Source organism: Mesoplodon mirus (genome assembly GCF_964341445.2).
Source record: "Mesoplodon mirus genome assembly, chromosome: 4".
Lineage (NCBI taxonomy): Eukaryota > Metazoa > Chordata > Mammalia > Artiodactyla > Ziphiidae > Mesoplodon > Mesoplodon mirus.
The window spans coordinates 122,399,068-122,421,235 of record NC_138979.1 but is presented as its reverse complement, the minus strand read 5'-3'; the positions used below and the strand labels follow the sequence as shown (position 1 = coordinate 122,421,235).

At 41.1% G+C, this 22,168-nt stretch overlaps 1 protein-coding gene across 4 annotated transcripts in view; it reads right to left on the bottom strand.

Annotated features, from left to right (window-relative positions):
• Positions 1 to 21,830, bottom strand: part of AKAP6 (A-kinase anchoring protein 6) — a 607,701-nt gene extending 585,871 nt beyond the window's left edge. For all 4 annotated transcript variants that reach the window (XM_082617945.1, XM_082617944.1, XM_082617947.1 and 1 more), the window contains exon 1: positions 21,535 to 21,830. The gene's annotated coding sequence lies outside the window, so the exon portion shown is untranslated. The remainder of the gene's footprint in view (positions 1 to 21,534) is intronic.
• Between the last annotated feature and the right edge of the window lie 338 nt (positions 21,831 to 22,168).

Sequence of the window (22,168 nt, the reverse complement as noted above, 5' to 3'; positions counted from 1 at the left end):
TCAGGAACAAGACAAGGTTATCCAGTCTCACCACTATTATTCAACATAGTTTTGGAAGTTTTAGCCACAGCAGTCAGAGATGAAAAAGAAATAAAAGGAATCCGAATCGGAAAGGGAGAAGTAAAACTGTCACTTTTTGCAGATGACATGGTACTATATACATAGACAATCCTAAAGATGCTACCAGAAAACTACTAGAACTAATCAATGAATTTGGTAAAGTACCAATTAAGGAAACACTGCCATTTACCATTGCAACAAAAAGAATAAAATATCTAGGAATAAACCTACCTAAGGAGACAAAAGACCTGTATGTAGAAAACTATAAGACACTGATGAAAGAAATTAAAGATGATACAAACAGATGGAGAGATATACCATGTTCTTGGATTGGAAGAATCAACATTGTGAAAATGACTCTATTACCCAAAGCAATCTATAGATTCAATGCAATTCCTATCAAACTACCAATGGCATTTTTCACAGAATTAGAACAAAAAATTTCACAATTTGTATGGAAACACAAAAGACCCCGAATAGCCAAAGCAATTTTGAGAAAGAAAAACAGAGCTGGAGGAATCAGGCTCCTGGACTTCAGACTACACCACAAAGCTACAGTAATCAAGACAGTGTGGTACTGGCACAAAAACAGAAATATAGATCAATGGAACAGGATAGAAAGCCCAGAGATAAACCCACACACATACGGTCACCTTATTTTTGATAAAGGAAGCAAGAATATACAATGGAGTAAAGACAGCCTTTCAATAAGTGGTGCTGGGAAAACTGGACAGCTACATGTAAAAGAATCAAATTAGAACACTCCCTAACACCATACACAAAAATAAACTCAAAATGGATCAAAAACCTAAATGTATGGCCAGACACTATACACATCTTAGAGGAAAGCATAGGCAGAATACTCTATGACATATATCACAGCAAGATCCTTTTGGACCCACCTCCTAGAGAAATGGAAATAAAAACAAAAATAAACAAATGGGACCTAATGAAACTTAAAATCTTTTGCACAGCAAAGGAAACCATAAACAAGACCAAAAGACAACCCTTAGAATGGGAGAAAATATTTGCAAATGAAGCAACTGACAAAGGATTAATCTCCAAAATTTACAAGCAGCTCATGCAGCTCAATGTCAAAAAAACAAACAACCCAATCCAAATATGGGCAGAAGACCTAAATAGACATTTCTCCAAAGAAGATATACAGATTGCCAACAAACACATGAAAGGATGCTCAACAACACTAATCATTAGAGAAATGCAAATCAAAACTACAATGAGGTATCACCTCACAGCAGTCAGAATGGCCATCATCAAAAAATCTACACACAATAAATGCTGGAGAGGGTGTGGAGAAAAGGGAACCCTCTTGCACTGTTGGTGGGAATGTAAATTGATGCAGCCACTGTGGAGAACAGTATGGAGGTTCCTTAAAAAACTAATAGACTAGGGGAGCTTACTACCTAGAGACTCACTGAAAAAAACAAACAAAAAACTGAAGAATGTGTATAGAAACTGATAAAAATATAATAACTATATATTTAATCCTTGCCCAGAAAAATAATAACTATTTGGGGGGGTAGGTTTAAATAAAACCCTAGACAGCAATTATGAAGAAAGATATGTGCAGTGTAGGTACAGGGGGAAGAGAGGAACAAAGAAATTATTTTCTTATCCAGAAGAGAAGAGATATACTTAATAAACACAGGCTTTATAGAAATTTTTTAAATTATGTATATATGTTACAACTGTAAGGACAGCCACTAAAATAAAAGTAATGCATCATATATATTGCAAGCAACAAAGGGAATAAAGGAAAATAGAAAAAAAAATCAACCACACAGAAAGCAGAAAAGAAAAAAAAAGCAGCAAAGAAAAAGGGTGGCTGCAGCAGAAGTGTCCAGATGTCTGCCAAAGATTTGTGATCCTCTACCATAGTGAGGAACTGCTGCTGGGAAGTGGCTGTCAGGCCAAGAACTACATTTCCCAGGCCCCTCTTGCTTCTAGGTAGGACCATATGTCTAGTTCTCATCAACAAAACGTGAGTAGTAGTGATATAAATAACTTTCAGGCTGATGTGGTTAAGAAGCAGCCTAACTCTTTCTTTCCCTTTCTAGGGTGATCTTGGAACCTACATGTTGGGAGTGGCAGCACCACAAGATGGAAGAAACCTCGATTCCTGAATGACTGTGTGGGGCAGACCATACCCTCTGTGCCACTGACTGGATTTTTACATAACAAAATATATACTTCTATTATTTTAAGCCACTGAGATTTCCAGGTTCATCTGTAACCTCAGTTGGCACTACCCTAAGTAATAAAGATGGTAAACAGAAAACATAAAATAATTTGACAGAAATAATGTAGGTATATTATCAATCACAAAAATGTAAATGGACTAAGCCCAAGGGTTGACAAACTACACCTGACAGGCCAAATCTGGCCCTGTGCATTGATTTATGTATTGTCAGTGGCTATTTCTGAGTAGTTACGGCAGAGACTATATGGGTCACAGAGCCAAAAATATTTACTGTCTGGTCCTTTATAGGAAAAGATTGCTGACCTCTGAATTAAACCCATTTATTAAAAAATAGGATGAGAGCAAGCCAATCTTTTTTTTTTTTTTTTTGTGGTACGCGGGCCTCTCACTGTTGTGGCCTCTCCCATTGCGGGGCACAGGCTCTGGACGCGCAGGCTCAGCGGCCATGGCTCATGGGCCCAGCCACTCCGCAGCATGTGGGATCTTCCCGGTCCGGGGCACGAAACCGTGTCCCCTGCCTCAGCAGGCGGGCTCTCAACCACTGCGCCACCAGGGAAGCCCGAGAGCAAGTCACTTTTTAAAGATTCAAATAATGCTATTTACCAGAAAACATACTTTTTAAAAATCTCACCAAAGGTTTGCAAATAAGGAAATGGATAAAGATATGTCAAGCAAATACTAACCAAAAGAAAGAATACATAGCAATATTAATATCAGACAATATAAAAGGTAATGCATCGGGCTTCCCTGGTGGCGCAGTGGTTGAAAGTCCGCCTGCCGATGCAGGGGACGCGGGTTCGTGCCCCAGTCCGGGAAGATCCCATATGCCGCGGAGCGGCTGGGCCCGTGAGCCATGGCCGCTGAGCCTGCGCGTCCGGAGCCTGTGCTCCGCAACGGGAGAGGCCACAACAGTGAGAGGCCCGCGTACTGCAAAAAAAAAAAAAAAAAAAAAAAGGTAATGCATCAACATTAACAGGGATAAAGTAGTATACTACATAAGGAGAAAAAGAAAACACCCCAGGAAGATGAAACAATCTTGAACTTGTAAGCACCTAATTATATAAAGCAAATGTGACAGAACTACAATGAAAACTTCTTCACAACTATAAATTCAGAGGCAAATTTCAGCACACATCTTTCAGAAACTGATAAATCAAGCCAATAAATTTTAGTTATATTAAAGAAGGAGCGATTAGGAGATCTGAAAGCTGTGACTCCCAATGCAGAATGGGCGGGGGTTTCAGAACCACCTGCAGAACTTTTTCAAATAATACGTTACCCAGAGAGGAGAAAAGGAGAGATCTTCTAAGAACTAATTCAGTACACCTCTGTTACTGTCAGAAAGAGGGGGATCGCTTAGGGATGTTATGTTGTGGTAAAAAGAGGTTGAGAACTGTTAAGTCTTTCTCAAGGTGTTGGACAGTGGCCAACCTCAATGATAAGCACCCTGAAAAGGAACATTTGTGATTTATCAAGTACTTAAACCGTTTCCAACATAAGCTTCTGCATGGGTACCAGAGACATCAAAGCACTGGAATAAGAACAAAAAAACCTGTTATGAGAGTGACCAGCTACCTCTCCTGATTTTCTGAGTACTTGTTTCTATTTTTCAAAACATGTCAGAGCTTTGTCTTAGTAGATTCAGTTTAACTAAATATACAGCTCCTCAGGACAGAAAATAGTTTTTAAGGTGTACGAAACCATCTATATATTGACTTAAAATCTTGGCTGAACAGCTTTAGGAAAATTTTACCAATAGACAACCTACTAAAAGGTAATCTACTCCCTTTAAAAGTTCAAAGTTCACTGCACTAGAGAATTCATTTAATCTAAGGAAACCACAAAAATGAAATTTAACTCTGCCGTAAAATAGAGGAATGTAACGTTCTCATTCAATCAGTCCACCAGTCCACTTGGTTTCCTCTCTAGACCTCGCCTATGGGAAGGAATTTATAATATGCAGTCAGTATATCAAAATTCCTCTCTAACAAATAAATTCTATGTCCATGGAAGTTTGCAATGAATATATTTTGAGACTACACATTCAAAGGCAAGAGAAAAGAAATTGTGTCTAAATAATGGACTGAGGCACTAGTTCAGAAAATAAAAATACATAATTTTGGAGTAACGAGGAAAACATAAAATACTAGGGAGAGAAGTTCAGTTCTGACATGGCAAACAGGGAATACTACTTAGTCTTGAACAGCTAAGTGACATGGTGAAAACGTGAAAGAAGGATTAGATCAGAAAGAGAGAGGCTAGAAGACCTGGATAGTCCGTGCGTGAGTTGATGAGGGTGGGGATTTACAGGAATGGCCCTAAGAATGAGATTTAATGTGAATGAAGACTGGGGAGGAGGAGCCAACCAGACAGGGAATGACTGGAAGATTGAGGAAAAAAAGGAAGGAGGAGGAGGGAGGAGGAAAGAAGGGAAGATGGAAGAACAAAGATTACACTGATTACATTTACAAAACTGGTGCAGGCATGATGACAGGCAAGAGAAACCTGTATCTATTCGTGGAGGTTAGTTTTAGGCTCATTAAATTTATGATGAAAGATAAAGATCAAAGATAAAAATCAGGCCAGCATTTGAATACAGTGATACTCAAACAGTAGCCCTTAGAGCCCTGCATCAGAATCCCCTGTGTGCCTATTAAAATGCAGATTTCAGGGCTCCCCTCCAGACCTACTGAACCACAATCCCAGGAATCTGGATTAAATGAATTTAGAGGAGGGAGGTACTGAGGGCACTGGAGTGTCCCCCATTGAACCAGAGATAAGATATGTATACTCTGTAGACCAAACTCCAAGTGGCTGAGCTTACCCAAAGTTATTGAAGAGGAAAGCAGGATCCAAGCACTAAAGCATAGGGGGAAGGGGGCAGGGGGGAGGAGGTCTCAACAGTTATGGGTCACAAAGAGTAGCCAACAAAGGATACAGAAAGAAAGGAGTTTGTGAGCTTAGCAGGAACCAGAATTATACATTATCACAAGGATGAGGGAGTTTGTGGAGAAAGTTCTACTGGGTACTTGGATGGGTTTTTTTGTCCTCTGTAGTCCTAGATAATTACATTGGGACTCCTATAGCTGACCAAGAATACAGCTTGAGGGGCTTCCCTGGTGGCGCAGTTGTTGAGAGTCCACCTGCCGATGCAGGGGACACGGGTTCATGCCCCGGTCCAGGAAGATCCCACATGCTGCGGAGCGGCTAGGCCCGTGAGCCATGTCCGCTGAGCCTGTGCGTCTGGAGCCTGTGCTCCGCAACGGGAGAGGCCACAAAAGTGAGAGGCCCGCGTACAAAAAAAAAAAAAAAAAAAAAGAATACAGCTTGAGCCTGCTGATAGCATCCTAGACAGTAAGAAAAACCAATAGGCTAATAGTAGGTACACAGTAGATACAAGTAGTAGGACTTTTAAGTCTTAACTTCCCCAAAGTAAGAAAAGATCTTATGTCTCTCATTTTCATCATGTATTTAACAATAACTTACGGGTTTAAAAAAATGATTAAGAAATGTTTACACAGGTGTCTAATATTTTAAGCTTTGGAAGAAAAAAGGTGATTGGCCCCAAGTGTGCTTCTCCTCCCAGTTATAGTATTTCCTTTCCAGTGTTTTTAAATTGTCCTAGTTTCCAAGGTAACAGCCAATGGATATTGGGTTGTATTCCTCCCAGTTTAAGAGTTGCAGGCAGGTGCAATTCAGGATGTAGTGAAGGCCTCTGATCCAAATACCCAAATGCTCTTCTTGAATTAATGAGCAAAAAATATTCAATCACTGCAAAGCTTAAAGTTAAAAAAGCTTCTCATGGCAACGACAGCAATTTACACACCTGCAGAGCTTTGCAATGCACAAGGCACTTTCCCAAGCATTTCTCATAGATTCTTCCATCAACCCTCAGAGGCGAGCAGAGCAGACGCTATTATTTTCTCCCTTCACAGGTAGGTGTATGTCCAAGGGATGGAGCTGGGATTTGAACTCTGACCATCAGGCTCAGGGATCTTTTCATGATACATGAAACACACAATTAATTTAAAAAGGTTTTTTTTTCTCTTCAGAAGTAAATATGAGAGGAATACTTGATTGATGTTTTATCTGCAGTTTACATTATCAAATACTTCAATCAGGGTAGGCTCAGTTTTCCTGGTGAACTTGAAGCCTAAATTTCCTGGGAAAACAAAACCCTTCAGCTACGTGAAGGAACAGAGTCGGTGGGGGAAGTGAAACCACAGTGTGGCTAAGGAGATGTGAAATGTAAATGCTTTATACAGTTGGGGTCTTGGTATAAGAACCAAACTCCTACTCACCCTACAATCCAGGGATATATAGAGCCACTCCTGGAAGCAGTGAGGTTACCCCAAGAGTCCACCTTACATGAGGGCCTGAATGACCTCCTGAAGGAGTGACTGGAGGCATATAATACAGGTCCAGGGTGTGGGGGGCAGAGTCTGGGTGTCTGTCATTCTGGAATCACCACTCTGGAATGATTCAGGACTACAGATACAAGGAGCAAATTAAAACAAAGAATTACCTTACGAACGCCTCCCTGAGACCCTAAGAACCCAAAGCAACACTGTTTTGTGGCACTAGTTGTGCTGAAGGGCAGTATGAGCACACAGGAGTGCAGAGGTTATTTCTGAAATGGCCCCTGTGTGAGCAGAGGCCTTCTTACCATGGAGTAAAGGGGGTAGAGTCATGGGAATATTATCTGCTCATAGCTGTTGCAGCTTTTTTATACATTAATTCATTCAGAAAGTATTTATTGAGGTCAGACTTTGTGACAGGTAGTTGGGATACAGCAGTGAGCAAAACAAATGAAGTCCTACTCTTTGCAAGTTTTATTCTAGTGGGGGAAGATAGAAAAAAACAAACAAATAAATTGTATAATGGACACAGATGCCATGGAAAAAACTGAAGCAGGATACAGGGGATGTGGCTTTCACAAAACACAAGTTGTGTGTCCATTTTAAATGTTTCTATAAATCAACAAAAATCCACTAGATTAATTTTACTAGTTGTGATCACTGAGGAACATTTCATAATGATAACAGGATCAATTCCTCAGGAAGACATAGCAATCCTAAATGTGTATATAGCTAACAACATTTGCTTCAAAATATATGAAGCAAAAACTGTTGGAACTGAAAGACCAAGTAGAAAACTCCATATTTATAGCTAGAGACCTCAACAGTCCTCACTCAATAATTGATGGAAGAAGTATAAAAAATCAGTAAGGATATACATGATTCTTTTTTTATAAAGCATTTTTTAAATTAATTCATTTATTTATTTATTTTTGGTTGCATTGGGTCTTCGTTGCTGTACGCAGGCTTTCTCTAGTTGTGGTGAGTGGGGGCTACTCTTTGTTGTGGTGGGCGGGCTTCTCATTGCGGTGGCTTCTCTTGTTGCATAGCACGGGCTCTAGATGCATGGGCTTCAGTAGTTGTGGCACATGGGCTCAGTAGTTGTGGCACACAGGCTTAGTTGCCCCTCAGCATGTGGGATCTTCCTGGACCGGGGCTCAAAACCGTGTCCGCTGCATTGGCAGGCAGATTCTTAACCACTGTGCCACCAGGGAAGTCCCAAGGATATACATGATTTGAACAACATTATCAACTAACTTGACCTATTAACATTTATAGAACAATACAGCCAACAACTGCACATTCTTTTTCTGCCCACATGGAACATTCACTAGGCATAGAACCTGGGCTGTAGAACAAGTCTCAATAAATTTAAAATAATTGAAACCATACCTCAAGGGAGTTAAATTAAAAAATAATACAAAGGGGCTTCCCTGGTGGCGCAGTGGTTGAGAGTCCGCCTGCCGATGCAGGGGACATGGGTTCGTGCCCCGGTCCGGGAAGATCCCACATGCCACAGAGCGGCTAGGCCCGTGAGCCATGGCTGCTGAGCCTGCGCGTCCGGAGCCTGTGCTCCGCAACAGGAGAGTCCACAACAGTGAGAGGCCCGCGTACCACAAAAAACAATAATAATAATACAAAGATATCTAGAAAATCCCCCAAATATTTGGAAACTAAAAGTAAGCATCTAAATGATCCATATGACAAAGAAAAAAAAAGATAAAAAGTAAAGTAAATATTTTTAACTAAATGAAAATATAAACACAGCACATTAAAATGTGTGGGGTAAACATACTCTTGGATTGGAGGAATTAATGTTGCTATAATAGCCATACTACCCAAAGCAACCTACAGATTTAATGTGATCCCTATCAAATTACACATGACATTTTTCATAGAACTAGAACAAGTAATCTTAAAATTTATATGGAACCGTAAAAGACCCAGAATTGCCAAAGCGATCCTTGAGGGAAAAGAACAAAGCAGGAGGCAAAACCCTCCTAGACTTTAGACAATACTAGAAAGCTACAGTAATCAAAACAGCGTGGTATCAATGAAACAGAATAGAGAGCCCAGAAATAAATCCACACACCCATGGTCAATTAATCTTCAACAAAGGAGGCAAGAATATACAATGGGGAAAAGACAGTCTCTTCAGCAAGTGCTGTTGGAAAAGTTGGACAGCCACACGTAAATCAATGAAGTTACGACACTCAAATCATACAAAAAAATGAACTCAAAATGGCTTAAAGACTTAAATATGACATGACACCATATGTCTTATATACAGTGTCTATAAGACACTGTATGTGTCTTATAGACACAAAACTATAATTCAGGGCTTCCCTGGTGGCGCAGTGGTCAAGAATCTGCCTGCCAATGCAAGGGACATGGGTTTGAGCCCTGGTCTGGGAAGATCCCACATGCCGCGGAGCAACTAGGCTCGTGAGCCACAATTACTGAGCCTGCGCATCTGGAGCCTGTGCTCCGCAACAAGAGAGGCCACGATAGTGAGAGGCCCGCACACCGCGATGAAGAGTGGCCCCCACTTGCCGCAACTAGAGAAAGCCCTCGCACAGAAACGAAGACCCAACACAGCCATAAATAAATTAATTAATTAAATTAAAAAAACAAAACAAAACTATAATTCAAAAAGATAAATGCACCTAGAAGAAAACATAGGCACAACATTCTCTGACATAAATCGTAGCAATGTCTTCTCAGGTCAGTCTCCCAAAGCAACAGAAATAAAAGTGAAAAAAAACAACTGGGACCTAATCAAACTCACAAGTTCTTGCACAGCAAAGGAAACCATAAACAAAATGAAAAGACAACCTACAGAATGGAAGAAAAGACCTGCAAACAATGCAACTGATAGGGCTTAATTTCCAAAATATACAAACGGCTCAAACAACTCAGTAACAAAAAAACAAACAACCCAATCAAAAAATGGGCAGAAGACCTAAACAGACACTGTTCCAAAGAAGACATACAGATGGCCAAGAGGTGCATGAAAAGATGTTCATCATCACTAATTATTAGAGAAATGCAAATTAAAACTACAGTGAGGGCTTCCCTGGTGGCACAGTGGTTGAGAGTCTGCCTGCCGATGCAAGGGACAGGGGTTCGTGCCCCAGTCCAGGAAGATCCCACATGCCGCAGAGCGGCTGGGCCCTTGAGCCATGGCCGCTGAGCGTGCACACCCGGAGCCTGTGCTCCACAACGGGAGAGGCCACAACAGTGAGAGGCCCGTGTACCGCAAAAAAAAAAAAAAAAAAAAAAAAAAAAAAACTACAGTGAGGTATCACCTCACACCAATCAGAATAGCCATCATCAAAAAGTCTACAAATACTAAATGGTGGAGAGGGTGTGGAGAAAAGGGAACCCTCTTACACTATTAGTGGAATGTAAATTGATGCAGCCATTATGGAAAACAGTATGGAGGTTCCTCAGAAAGCTAAAAATAGAGTTGCCATATGATCCAGCAATCCCACTCCTGGGCATATACCCAGACAAAACTATAACTCAAAAAGATAAATGCACTGCTATGTTCACAGAAACACTATTTACAATAGCCAAGACACAGAAACAACCAAAATGTCCATTGACAGATGAATGGATAAAGATGTGGTGTATATACACAGTGGGCTATTAGCCATAAAAGAGAATAAAATAATGCCATTTTCAGCAACATGGATAGACCTAGAGATTATCACACTAAGCAAAGTAAGTCAGAAAGAGAAAGACAAATAGCATATGATATCACTTATATGTAGAATCTAAAATACAACACAAATGAACAAATCTATGAAACAGACCCACAGACAAAGAGAACAGACTTATGGTTACCAAGGGGGAGGGGGAGGGGGGTGGGGAAGGGAAGGATGGGGAGTTTGGGATTAGCAGATGCAAACTAGTATATATAGGATGGATAAACAATAACTTATATGGATTACAATAACTTGTATGGATTATCCATACACTTGTATAGTGTATGGATATAACTACTGTATAACACAGGGAACTATATACAATACCCTGTGATAAACCATAATGGAAAAGAATATGAAAAAGAATATATATGTGTATAACTGAGTCACTTTGCTGTACGGCAGAAATTAACACAACATTGTAAATCAACTATACTTAAATAAAATTTTTTAAATTAAAAAAAAAATGTGTGGGCTTCCCTGGTGGCGCAGTGGTTGAGAGTCCGCCTGCCGATGCAGGGGACACGGGTTCATGCCCCAGTCCGGGAAGATCCCACATGCCGCGGAGCAGCTGGGCCCGTGAGCCATGGCCGCTGAGCCTGCGCGTCCAGAGCCTGTGCTCCGCAACGGGAGAGGCCACAACAGTGAGAGGCCCACGTACCAAAAAAAAAAAAAAAAAAGAAAAAAGAAAAAAAATGTGTGGGGTACAGCTACAGCAGCTAAAATTGCCTAGAAGTAAATCTAAATGCTTCTATTAGAAAAGAAGGTCTAAAATTAATAATCCAAATTTCCATTATAAGAAACAAGAAAAAGAAGAGTATATTAAAGCTAAAGTAAATATAAGGAAGGAAATAAAGAGTAGAAATTAACATAGAAATGAACAAGCAATAGAAAAAACAATGAAACCAAAACTGGTGTGAGTTTTTGGCAAAATACAACAAAATTAATAAAATTCTAGCCAGACAAATCAAGAAAATAAGGGAGAAAACACAAGTTGCCAACATCAGGAACAAAAGAGGAGACCTCATTACAGATACTAGAGAGATTAAAAGAAAAACAAGGTAATATTACGAAAAACTTCATGCTGCTGCTTTAGGACAAAACTAGCTTTTTCCTGAAAACACAGAAGCATGTACACAGTTATAATTCTCTGAAACTATTGCTTCTCAGTGTAGTCTCAACCATTTATAATAATTATAACTTTTAACCAAAATAACTTCTATTTTGCACAGAAGATTGGGGGCGTGGATAATGTGAACTGTCACACCCCAGCATTTTATCAGACTAGCAGAGCTCATGAATTCACATAACACAACTTTCTACAGTCACTAATATTCCATATACAACTTCTCAAACTGGTAGAAATGAATGTGTTCATTAACATGAACCAAAGATATAGTTTTTCTGTAGTATATAAAAATAAGAAGCTAAGGTATATAAAATTTTAATTTATTATAAATTTATTATGCTTAATAATTAATACTTTAGTGTTCGATCTTACTTGCAAATGATCTAGGTATCCAATGATTTTCCATTAATTAACCCAATCTAATGCCAATCCAAGATTTAACTTACCTAGATCTTGGAAATTTATCTTTAAGCTGATATAATTACTAATTAAACAAAGTACATCAGAATAAGGATTTAATTTGGTCAAACACAAATTTACATTTTTCATAAGCAAAGCATTAAATAATGTAATGCTAGCTTACTTGACCTGTAAACATGTATAAGTTTAGAAAAAACATACCCAAGTATAAAAAAAAGTATACTTGCATTATATATAATACTGATAAATCAGAGAAGACATAGCTATTTTTATTAATCTATCCCTTCTTTTTTTGCAGTTTGCGCAAGAGACTTTAACTGGTTTAGTGGGCAGAAGACTGGAAAATCTGTTTAGGAAGCAAGGCTACTGGTGATAAAGACTCTACCCCTGGCTGATTCTGATTACAGGGAAATGATGCTGACTGGGAGATCCAAGAATCAGGATTATGATGAGTTGCAGAATCTACATTTTGAAATAGTCTCCTGCCACATTCATTCTACCAGGATTAAAAGGTCCTACTGCAGTCTTGGTCTTCTTGAAAAACTGGAAGTGGAGAAATCCACATCATGGGTTCTAGTTTTAGTTTCAGGAGGTCTCCATTCAATAATATTGGAGGAATTTTTCTCTCGCCCTTGATTTGTTTCCATGTCCTCTTCATCACCAATGACAATTGTCTCACACGTCCCTTCTGAGAAGCCAATTCTTCTGAGGAAGGAAGAATTGTGGAATCATTTCATTGCAGCTCCTAATTTTTTGATGATATAAATGTTACAGTTCTTTGATCAGCTATCACTAGTGCAAAAGGTTGGGAGGCTGTACAGGTTCGATAAAAACATCATCATCATCTTCCACTGATGAGTTCTGAAATTTATTAGACATAGAAAGTAAAGGATTAGGTGGACCACTAAATGAATTTCCTACATTCATGAGACTAGACACAGATATTTAATGAATGAATATGTGAATGGTCCTCATTGAGTCAGCCTGTCTGAGAAACCGCTCATTTCCCTCCCTAATTAATCAGTGGCCTCTGCTTTCCCAGGACATCCCCTTAGAACACTCCACAGAGGCAACCACAGGTTCCAGATACTTGGCTGCTCTTATGGAAAGTTCCCTCCTCTATTCTGGACCCACACTCAGTTATTTTTAACCCACAGATTGGGTTAAAAATAAACCCAAGCAATGATAACAGCTTCCTGCCTTAGTCCTCCTAGAAACGGTATCACAGTTTAAAAAGGATGTTTTAGAATTTGAGTAAAAATGCAGTGTTCTAGTGACTAGAAAAACATTCAGCCATCAAGGCTAGGAAGAGTTCATCTGAGTTAGGCCTTTTGGATCATCTCATACACCCTCTACTCATCATGCCCTTCCACACCTCTGAGCTTTCATGGTGTGACTTCCCTTGGCTTGTCATCAACCCTGCCCACCTGGTGAAATGTCACCTCAAAAGTATCTTCTCTAGCTCTCCTGGTTAGCAACTCTCACCTGTTTCCATAGCAAGAGTTTATGACTGTGCTATGACCTATCATAATTATATATATTGTCCTCTCCTCTCCCATATGCATTAAGCCCAACAAGATGGGCAGGAATTTCTGAATACTAGAATCGACTGGGAGAATAAGGAGGCAGGAGAGAATCAGAGAGATGGCAGCAGAAGGACTCAGATGGCATTGCTGGCTTTGAAGATGGAAGGGGCCACAGGCCACAAAATACAGGTGACCTCTAGAAGCTGAAAAGGTGAATCCCCTCATGGGGATTCCCTTGTGTGTTATTTGTTGTTTTTCCCTTGCTGCTTTTAATATGTTTTCTTTGTATTTAGTTTTTGACAGTTTGATTAATATGTGTCTTGGCGAGTTTCTCCTTGGATTTATCCTGTATGGGACTCTCTGTGCTTCCTGGACTTGATTAACTATTTCCTTTCCCATATTAGGGAAGTTTTCAACTATAATCTCTTCAAATATGTTCTCAGTACCTTTTTCACTTCTTCTTCTGGGGCCTCTATATAATTCGAATGTTGGCGCGTTTAATGCTGTCCCAGAGGTCTCTGAGACTGTCCTCAGTTCTTTTCATTCTTTTTTCTTTATTCTGCTCTGAAGTACTTATTTCCACTATTTTATCTTCCAGGTCACTTGTCCGTTCTTCTGTCTCAGTTATTCTGCTTTGATCCCTTCTAGAGTATTTTTAATTTCACTTATTGTGTTGTTCATCGTTGCTTGTTTCCTCTTTAGTTCTTCTAGGTCCTTGTTAAATGTTTCTTGCATTTTCCCTCTTCTATTTCCAAGATTTTGGATCATCTTTACTATCATTATTCTGAATTTTTTTTCAGGTAGACTGCCTATTTCCTCTTCATTTGTTAGGTCTGGTGGGTTTTTTACCTTGCTCCTTCATCTGCTGTGTGCTCTTCTGTCTTCTCATTTTGCTTATCTTACTGTGTTTGGGGTCTCTTTTTTGCAGGCTGCAGGTTCGTAGTTCCCGTTGTTTTTGGTGTCTGTCCCCAGGAGCTAAACTAAAGTTGGTTCAGTGGGTTGTGTAGGCTTCCTGGTGGAGGGTACTGGTGCCTGTGTTATGGTGGATGAGGCTGGATCTTGTCTTTCTGGTGGGCAGGTCCACGTCTGGTGGTGTGTTTTGGGGTGTCTGTGGCCTTATTATGATTTTAGGCAGCCTCTCTGCTAATGGGTGAGGTTGTGCTCCTATCTTGCTAGTTGTTTGGCATAGGGTGTCCAGCACTGTAGCTTGCTGGTCGTTGAGTGAAGCTGGCTGTTGGTGTTGAGACGGAGATCTCTGGGAGATTTTCGCCGTTTGATATTATGTGGAGCTGGGAGGTCTCTTGTGGACCAGTGTCCTGAAGTTGGCTCTCCCACCTCAGAGGCACAGCACTGACTCCTGGCTGCAGCACCAACAGTTTTCATCCACACAGCTCAGAATAAAAGGGAGAAAAAGAAGGAAAGAAGGAAGGAAGGAAGAAAAAGAAAGAAAGATAGAAAGAGGATAAAATAAAGTAAGATAAAATAAAATAAAGTTATTAAAATAAAAAATTATTAAGAAAAAAAAAAATTTTTTGGGCCTCCCTGGTGGCGCAGTGGTTGAGAGTCCGCCTGCCGATGCAGGGGATACGGGTTCGTGCCCCGGTCTGGGAGGATCCCATATGCCGCGGAGCGGCTGGTCCCGTGAGCCATGGCCGCTGGGCCTGCGCGTCCGGAGCCTGTGCTCCGCAACGGGAGAGGCCACAACAGTGAGAGGCCCGCATACAGCAAAAAGAAAAAAAAAAAAAAAAAAAAAAAAAAAAAAAAAAAAGAAAAAAAAATTTTTTTAAGTAAAAAAAGGGCTTCTCTGGTGGCCCAGTGGTTGAGAGTCCACCTGCCGATGCAGGGGACACGGGTTCTTGCCCGGTCTGGGAAGATCCCACATGCCGCGAAGCGGCTGGGCCTGTGAGCCATGGCCGGTGAGCCTGTGCTCAACGGGAGAGGCCACAACAGTGAGAGGCCCACGTACCGCAAAAAAAAAAAAAAAAAAAAGAAGTAAAAAAAAAACGGATGGACAGAACCCTAGGACAAACGGTGAAAGCAAAGCTATACAGACAAAATCTCACACAGAAGCATACACATACACACTCACAAAAAAGGAGAAGGGGAAAAAATAATAAATCTTGCTCTCAAAGTCCACCTCCTCAATTTGGGATGATTCGTTGTCTATTCAGGTACTCCACCGATGCAGGGTACATCAAGTTGATTGTGACGATTTAATCCACTGCTCCTGAGGCTTCTGGGAGAGATTTCCCTTTCTCTTCTTAGTTCACACAGCTCCCGGGGTTCAGCTTTCGATTTGGACCCGCTCCTGCGTGTAGGTCGCCGGAGGGCTTCTGTTCTTCGCTCAGACAGGAAGGGGTTAAAGGAGCTGCTGATTCAGGGGCTCTGGCTCACTCAGGCCGGGGGGAGGGAGGGGCATGGAGTGCGGGGCGAGCCTGCAGCGGCAGAGGCCGGCATGACGTTGCACCAGCCTGAGGCGCGCCGTGCGTTCTCCCGGGGAAGTTGTCCCTTGATCCCGGGACCCTGGCAGTGGCGGGCTGCACAGACTCCCAGGAGGGGAGGTGTGGATAGTGACCTGTGCTCGCACACAGGCTTCTTGGTGGCGGCAGCAGCAGCCTTAGCGTCTCATGCCCGTCTCTGGGGTATGCGCTGTTAGCCACGGCTCGCGCCCATCTCTGGAGCTCCTTTAAGCAGCACTCTTAATCCAAATTTGTTGTTTTAAACCAAAAAGAAAAAAAAAAAGAATGCACTGTTTTACTCTTCAGTTTGTTGCTTACCTTGATTCTGACAAATCCTATTTTTTCAGCGGTTACTGGCAACATCCCCATGAAAGCACGAGGGCTTTTCAGGGAAGAATTATGGCCTGAGCCAGTGCTAAAAGCTGTGATTTCAGGTGGCTAGGGTCTCAGAACGACTCACCAGTCTTTTCATCCACAGTGCTCCTCTTTTCCCAAGTGCCCTATTGGATATCTTATTTATATCAAACTTTCCCAAATTTTTGAGTACCACCTTTGGTATTTTTGCCATATCAAAGTAGCACCTGAGGTAATAGTAACTGAATCCCTTTCTTCAAATTAACTTTTTTTTTTTTTTTTTTTTTTTTTTTCAGTACGCAGGCCTCTCACTGTTGTGGCCTCTCCAGTTGCGGAACACAGGCTCCGGACGCGCAGGCTCAGCGGCCATGGATCACAGGCCCAGCCGCTCTGCGACATGTGGGATCTTCCCGGACCGGGGCACGAACCCGTGTCCCCTGCATCGGCAGGCGGACTCTCAACCACTGCGCCACCAGGGAAGCCCTACCTTAATTTTTAAACAGTACTTTTGCTTTATAAGTAATATCCATAAAATATTAGGTTTGATGTGCTAATTGTTTTTTCCCAATTCACATTTAAAAACAAAACTATTAAAATGAAAAAAAAACCTCTGCATTAAAATAAACTCATAACTATTAAACTTTTAAAAACAACTCTGCCTATGTACCCACGAAAATCGCCTCCAAGTACATCAGTGACTTAGCTCCTCCACTTTGTGAAATACTTTCCTAAGCCTTTGCTACCCTCCCCAGGCCTTCTACCCAAACCTAGCCCTTCATCCTCAGCAGGCTCCCTCACCTCCTAGATTCTTAAAAAGAGAATCCATCAGACTTGAAATCCATCAAGCATCTCCCTGTATCTTTCCACTCCATACACACCCCTGAAAGCACACCTGCATCTGCTCTCATTCTTGTTTCTTCCTGCTCTGCTCTCAGAAGAGGAGCCTGACCTTCTTTCTGTTAAAGAAATGTCTGAAGTCCATCCTGATGCACTGCCTCACGGATCTTACCATTAAAAAAGTCTAGTTTGCCAAGGATTTACCTAAATTATGTGAACTTGAATTCTGTAAATGATTCTGAGCTGATTTCTTTTAAAATAGTTTTTCAATCTGGCACATTTTAAATCTCAGAAATTCTACTTCCTTATTTTCTGAGAATTACAGGAATATTATATTTAAATAAGCACTTATTTATCTCATAAGTCAATCAGAACAGGACTTCTTTAATTTAGGAAATTTTATAATCTAATAATACCATCTGGATTCAGGAAAGCGTTACACATCCATACAATGAGACATAAAGACCTTTCTGAATTACAGACATAGAGACATACAGACACAGAGTTTATAGTTTCCGTTTTAAAATTTCAGTCATGAGTCAAGAGTAAACACAGAAGCACAAAAAATTTACTGGTTCAGATATCAAAGAGCTGTTCTCCTTCTTCGTGGAATACAACATTCTTAACTTATTTGAGCCCAGATAAATGAATAAGCAAACAAACAAGACAAACAAACTAGTTTCTCTGTTGTCTCTCACCCAACAGAGAAAAGATCTCTACAAATCATTAATCCATTCACATGTTCTGGTCAGAACATAACACCAAATTCCTAATCGTTGCTACCAAGAGTGGGCAATGACACTGCTGTAAGCACAACAAAGACAAACCACAAAATTAATAGAGAACAATATTAAAACTAGAAAAACAGAGAGCAAAGTGAAGTTGTTGTCATTTTGAGAGCAAAAAAAAAAAAGATGTGTCTGGGTGTTAAGCAACCCATGAGCTGCATTTCTCTGGTCAGAACTATACCTAGTTTTGTTAGGTGAATCCATTGGGCAACTCAGTAGAAGACCTCCAAACTGTTAAAAGACATTTGGGAAAAAAAAAAAAAAAGGTAAAAACCATGCCTCTCATACAGATATAAAATGAACATGTGTTAAAGATTGTATTGAATGTATTAATCAATGAAGAAACAAGGTAGACATTGTAACCAGCTCAAAGGAGAAATCAAAAACCACAAACTTATATAGAGTAAAGGAATGTTAAAATGAATCTGCAAATGGAAGCAAAACAAGCTTCTTCCACAGTGGTAGAGAGAAGTCAACTGAACCTCTACTGGTAAGGACAGATTTTGCATGTCTATAAACAAGAATTATTTTGTGTTGCTATCAGTTATCTACGATTTACAGAGTTTTAAGATAGTTTCCATAGATTTGGAATCAGATAACCCTAATCAGATAACCCTGGGGGATTGTCTAGATTCTAGATAATGCAGTTGTCCACCTGGGCACAAATTTTTCCCATACAAGAGACACCTCTCCCATGAAAACAGAAGAAACAGGGATGTATGTGAATATAAGTAAATCTGTAATAAGGACAAGAAATTAAGGAAGTCTCTTGTGCGTGCTTTCCCCTCTTCCCCCTTCCCACTCCCCCCATAAAACAAAACATGAGATTATCTGCTACTACAAATTAAAGGAGCTGGTTGCTATGCAAGGGCTCCATGCACAAAAATATCTCACACCAGCCTTACCACAGTGACTTTCTCATTTCAGTAAAAGTAGCCTTTAAGACACAGATAGGTCATCTGGGAGATATGCTGTATCATCCTTTGCCTTGGCACTGGCCAATCCTCTGGGAATCTATCTCTAGGCAAGTTTGGGAAACCCTGCTCTATTACCTTTTAGTTTATGGAGTTCGCCAGAAGAGCCCTGAAAAGATGAAACCCAGGACTAGTAAGTTCTGAAAGGTCCTTGGAGTTCTTTCTAGGTGGGATATTTAGGAGGTGTCCTGGGGAGTCAATGGGTGCAACAGGAGGGAAGGGGGAATGGCCATAAAAGAGAAGGAATAGCAAAGGAAGGGGGCTAGTGGGGAACTCCAACGAGCTTCTTCAGTAGAGAGACTCAGAGAAATGGAGAACAATTAAATCAGAACCTTCACGGAAGGGCTCTGGCACTGATATTTTAAAAAGCTCTCATGGTCACTACAAACTGCAGCCCAGGTTGATAACCTCTGTTCCCCAGCTGAAGTTCACCAATTTCACACCAGGTAAAGCTGGTCACTGATACTGTGGTTCTAAGTGACTCATCTGCTCCCTGCTCAAGAGGATGTGAGCATTTTGGTTGAGCTTCCTCTTCTTTTTAATTAGAGAAAAATTCCTAAAGAGGAAATGACTTGTGGGTTTTGCCTGTTTCAACTGAGTCACATCACTGAGTGTTCCCTTTCTGTGAATAAAAAGAAAAAGAATAAGGTAGATTTTCCGCTTATCAGTGTGTGCTATCCTGTTGTTGCAGTAAAATGAGCAGGACTCAGAAATGTGGCTGTAAAATGACAGGCTTGAAGTCTTTATTCTTTTCTAAGCTATTGCAAAGAGTATGACCTAGTAATACTATACGTGGTACAGTAGAAAGAGAAATGAATTTGGCCTCAGAAGATGGTAGGACCAGTGCCAGTACTGCCCAGGGAAATCACTACACACTTACCTCAGCCTCAGTTTCCTTCTCTGAAAAATGAGATTTTCCATCTCTTTGGATCTATAATGCCACTGATTGTAAGATGCACCATAGTTTTACATACCACTAAGAAAACGTAGATGATTGTTTTATTCCACTGCTAATGTAAATAGTTAGAATTATTATGATGACAGCATTTATTGGTAACAGAGTCCAAATGTTCCAGAATATAAAAATAAAACGCTTTTTTTCTTGTTAAAAAATCGGATAAATTGAGAAAAATCCTTTAAATCAACCTTTTCTAAAGTCTGTTTATTAAAAAATGCCTAGTGAGACTCCTCATGTGAGATCTTAAGATACAAAAGATTATCTAACTAAAAAGCCACCTTCCTCAGAACCTTCCTATATGACTTCCAAAAGATATGTTTAAGGATCACTATCTCCCCGTAAAAAAGCAACTGGAGACTTACACGTACTTAACCGGTGATAAGAACAAGAATTGTTTTCGTCAAAATCTAAATATGGGATCTTAAATATTCTGTAGTTTGGCAGAAGCCAATAGGGTTTCAATGCTGCAAATGCATAGTGTGAAAACATGAGGGTGATTACAAAGGCATAAGGTGAACTGGGTAAATATGCTCAGTTAGTGAGGTATTCGATGTAGCTGGGAGGAGGGACAGGATAGAGAAAGAAGAAACAGGAGGAGAAGAGTAGGCGAACACAAGAGTTTGGGGGGGGGGAAGACAGCTGTGTAACAGAAAGGAGAGAACAGAGTAAGGAAATCTAAGATGTTAATTTGAACACCCCAGCAACTGTCCTCCTGGGTGAGGCCTTCAATAAATGTATAGCCTGACAGAAAACATTCAGAAAATGTCCAGAAAAGAAACAGCCTGCTTTCAAATAGTGATATGGGTGGGTGGGGCTATTTTTCTTACCCAATTGATTCTACACAAGAAAAGTGTAGCTAAAGAAAAGCAGACTGTGTGAGGGAGGTGGTGTCTGGAGACCCGTTGCTGGCTCCATAAGAGCCTCTTAGCAGTGAGGAGACAGAAACTGGGCTCCAATCCAGCCTAAGCAAGAAAGGCAATTTGTTAGCTCATGTAACCAAACCACGGAAAGGACTGAACGACCAATGACACTCTTCCTTCATTTCTTTTCCTGGTCTTTTTCTCTCAGTTTCTTCCTTGGGGTACAGAAGTTGGACACCAAGGGTCTTGGGTTTACATCCTTATAGCTCATGAGCCAAGGGTTAAAAACAAACCAACAAACACACCGCCAGACCCTCTACCTGGGCAACGTTCATCAGTGTATTCTAAAATCATTAAGTGAAAGATGTATGGGAAACTTGATAATGGAGGGATCAGGCTACTGACCTCACCTGAACCCACTGGTGCAGCCGGACATTACCTGCCTTATGTTGAGATGCAATAGGAAGGATAGGCCCTACCAATGGGCCTCTAAAGCTTAAGAAATAAATTAAACCAGGACCTAATTATGGCTTTAGATCTAACTACAAACTTTCAAGAAACATGGAGGATAGAGAAACAAGTTAAACGACATCATCAGTAATACATGAGCCAAATGAAATAAATGTGACGTTTCATGGTGCAAGTATCCGGTTTCCCCAACAAACCAAGAGCGTGAAGAAAAATGGCGGTGGGGGGAGGGTGGGTGTGGAGAGGGGCTTTAGGAGATTAATAGAGACCTAAGAGGCATAGCAACCAAACACCATGTGGGAGGACTGAACCTCGTTTGGATCCTTACGACAAACCACCAATAAAAGGCATCTTTAAAACAATCAAGGAAATTGGAACGTAGAGTGAATATTAGGTGACATTAAGGAATTACCTTAACTCTTCGAGGTGTGATAATGGCTGGGTGATTACTTTTTTTTTTTTTTTCCAAGTACTCGTCAAAGGAAGTTTAAGTGGGAAAGGACGTGCTCTGAAGTGCGGCACCACCCGGGCGGCTCACTCCGCACCACGGCCGCCTCACGCACCGCGCGGGTCCCGCTCGCTCGCCGGGTCCTCGAGGGCGCCGCGCGCAAGGCAGTGCGCCGCGCGCAGGGTAGTCCGCCGCGCTCGCCACTCCCGGCATGCTCCGCGGGCCGAGCGCCCCAGCGGGAGGACCCAACGCCCCGGACCTGGGACCCGCGACGGGGCTAGTTACCCAAGGTGCCCCGGGTGCTCATTTGCATACCGCTCCTACAGATGAACACGACACATCTCGCAGTCTAGCGACTACAGCACCAAATGTGCGAGCCTCATGAGTGGGGCTCGACATCAAATTTCCTAAACGTTCGGAGATCCCCGGGAAGACGCTCAGTTCAGTCACCGTAAGTGTAAGAGGCAAGAGGCGTCGTGCTTTATATAGGCTGTGAGCGAAGTTATTACTGTGCTCGCTTCGGCAGCACATATACTAAAATTGGAACGATACAGAGAAGATTAGCATGGCCCCTGCGCAAGGATGACACGCAAATTCG